This window comes from Spinacia oleracea, chromosome 2 (genome assembly GCF_020520425.1).
Source record: "Spinacia oleracea cultivar Varoflay chromosome 2, BTI_SOV_V1, whole genome shotgun sequence".
In the NCBI taxonomy this organism is placed as follows: domain Eukaryota; kingdom Viridiplantae; phylum Streptophyta; class Magnoliopsida; order Caryophyllales; family Amaranthaceae; genus Spinacia; species Spinacia oleracea.
The window spans coordinates 34,031,532-34,034,603 of record NC_079488.1 but is presented as its reverse complement, the minus strand read 5'-3'; the positions used below and the strand labels follow the sequence as shown (position 1 = coordinate 34,034,603).

The 3,072-nt window shown below is 33.7% G+C and overlaps 1 long non-coding RNA gene across 1 annotated transcript; it reads left to right on the top strand.

Annotated features, from left to right (window-relative positions):
* Nucleotides 1-618: 618 nt before the first annotated feature.
* On the top strand, nt 619-1,662 carry LOC110778483 (uncharacterized). The gene is made up of 3 exons (XR_002530852.2): nt 619-741; nt 1,037-1,440; nt 1,541-1,662. It is a non-coding gene; the product is annotated as an uncharacterized lncRNA (long non-coding RNA).
* The last annotated feature ends 1,410 nt before the right edge of the window (nt 1,663-3,072 follow it).

The following is a 3,072-nucleotide window of genomic DNA, read 5'->3' as shown; positions in this document are numbered from 1 at the left end:
AGGACTGATCCAAAACCCTAATTTGCAGTTTTTAACCTAAATTTCTCTCTGAAGTATTTTCTTAATTTTTCTGCAAATTTGTGTTTTCGATCTTGAAGCTCTTCTTTAATGGCGGTTTTTCCGGCAACAATTTGATGGAGATCGAGTATGATGTAGCAACTAAGGTCGCAATCGTCGCAGCCGTCGCATCAATTGTTCTTTCAAGGATTTTCTTCACAGCACAACCGAGTTTTCTCTCAAATCAGGTCGTTTTCTCTCTCCTCTTGATTTTCCTTGCTTAATTGCCCATATTATCTGGTGAAATGTTACTTAGAATTGAAATTCAGGAAAGTTTTGAAATGATTTTATTATTCATTTCAAATTTATGGTGAATTAATTTTTAGGTGGATCTTCCTGTGATTAATTGCAAACACAACTCCGGGTTTAAGGCCTTGAGATTCCGATTCCTTAATTACAATTTTTACTTGTAAAACAGTTCGAGAATGATAACGAAATACTTGATTGGTTTTGGTGAATTTTTAATTTTCATTTTGGATTGAATTTAATTATCAAGAGGGAAATTAAATCTTTATTTATTTAAAAAATGGGTGTTGAATTGAATTTGCAGAATAATAAGCAGTTGGTGTTTGGGGATGTCTATGGAGCTGTTTTCCTTCCTAAACAGGTGGAGATCGAAAAATCCCAGGATGTGGACCTGAAATTCCAAGTTCCTGATGTTGATAAAGCTTAAAAGTGTTTTAGGTATAATTCGTAAATTCAAGTGGAATGGTTTGGTTAGCTTTCAAATGTGTGTGATATATAAATATATTATATTGGACTTTCAGACTAAAATTTTAGCTTCTATGTGGTTTTCTGTGGAGAGTTGCAGTTTCGATTAATTTGTGTGAATTTATTGTTTCTTTTGCGGTTAAATTGATGGCAGTTTTGTTTTGATTGATTAGCATTATATAGCGAGTTCGTTGTCTAATTGGTTGAATTGACGTGTGTATTTGACTGAAATGCTGCTCTAATGCGTTTCTGGATTTTATTGAACCAGAGAGGTAGCGGGAGGAGACGGACGGTTAGCACCGGCGGTATAGTCGAGCAGCGAATCAATCTGAATTTGGTAATTTCTATCACATAAATTCAATTTCATAATTCTAGGGTTTCCACCTTTTTCCCAATTTCATGAGATAAACAACACTTTTTTGAATTGCTAATAATCAAGTCTTATGGAAATTCTGTTTATATACTCATTTTGGGGGATTTTATTTGTTGTTTGATTCATCCCTTCCTGGGTTTTTTCTAATTTTTTTATGGTTTTTGCTTAGAAAAACGTGGCCCTCTATTTTTCACTCAATGTCCGATGAAAATAGGGTTGTTGGTTATCGATTGTAATCCTCATAAGTTGACGAAAAAATGTCAAATCTTCTACTCATTTCTCCTTCAATCAACTTATTAGTAAGCTTCTCTGACATCTCTCTTACTCCATCAGTTAAATTCATTATTTTCTCTTTTCTTCTTCAACTTAATTATTGGTTTTCGACTTTGATAATTGCAGTGGACTCCAAAATCTGTCGTCAATAATCATCAGACGTCGTTAATTAATCAGAAATTACGCAGAACAGTTTCAATTAGAGCTTTCTTTTTCAATCCATCTGACGAACCAATTCTCAAGGAAGCAGTCAAGGTTTAAATCCAAATTCATTTCCTGGTTTTATGTTTATTTTTATATTTGAAGTACATTTTTTATTAGATGATATTAAACTCAATTCTATGGAATAGAGTTTAATACATAATTTAGTTTTTTTAAAATTCCGAAACAAGATAGACACGCAAACGGCTTTATAATTTAATTTAAGTGTCTCATATGAAATTGTGGAGCTTAAAGTACCTTATCACTGGCTTTGATGCTTTGCCTTTAGATTTTTTCAAATATGGATAAGGATGTCAATTTAAGGTTGCAAAATGTGGAAGTTATGCTTTACATTGAGATACAAGTAGGAAGCTTTTAACACTGAACTGAAAAGACTAAGAAATATCAAGTCACTGTCTTTGATGCTTTGCCTCTAGAATTTGGACCATATAGATAAAGGAGGTAAATTTGTGTAATTTATTTACTCTTGAATTAGTCATCTTTACGGAAATAAAGAATTTGATTGTTTTACATAATAAGGAGTTCAAAGGAATTTAAAGATGAGTTGAGGTCAATTTGTGTAATTGATTTACTCTTGAATTAGTCATGTTTACGGAAATAAAGAACTTGATTGTTTCACATAATAAAGAGTTTAAAGATGAGTTTAAAGGAGTTTAAAGGATGACGGGGAGATGTATGATGAGTTTGGAAATCTCAAGAAAAATTTCGTATATAACTGCATGAAACTGATACAGGAAAGGTGCTTCCAGGAGCAGGGCGTGCAGGGTGGGAAACTGAGGGAAAAAGTGATGCTTTGTACCGCCTTTAGTTTTCTTTTGTGTGAAGTTCTTGATTGTTCATTTCTGGATTCCACATGTGCTGCATTTGTGTTTTCTTCTGTTGTGGTATCTTGCAATTTTTCCGCTGTTACTTATTTACTATTCAATGTAACAGATTAAATGGTAGCTTGGGTTTCTAGGAAGTTTAGGACATTGAAGGTGAGGTGTAACTGTTTTCCATAATAAGGAGTTTAAAGGTGTTCAAGCATGCTGAATGCCCCGTCATTACAATCAAGAAACGTGCAAAGGAGGTTCCAGGCTCCTCAAGACTCTGTAGATGACTAAGTGCTTATGCTCTGGCCGAATCGTGGCTGAACTATTTGTATATAGACCTGATTTCAAGTGTGAACATTTTGTTAATTTTATGGGGACGATCTCGAATCAAATATGGGTGTGAGGTTTATTTTTGTGTGTATGACGATGAATTGAAGATGCATCGTTGTGATCTTTTGAACAACTGTTTTAAGGTCGTCACATTGTACATTGTTTTTGTATCTTTTTCTATTTACTGAATAATTTAATCCCTGCAGGGCCTAATCACTTTAGATTGGGAACCCCACTAGCATCAATGTTCTTACTTAATCTGTTGGATTTTTATGATGGAAATTGCGAATTTCT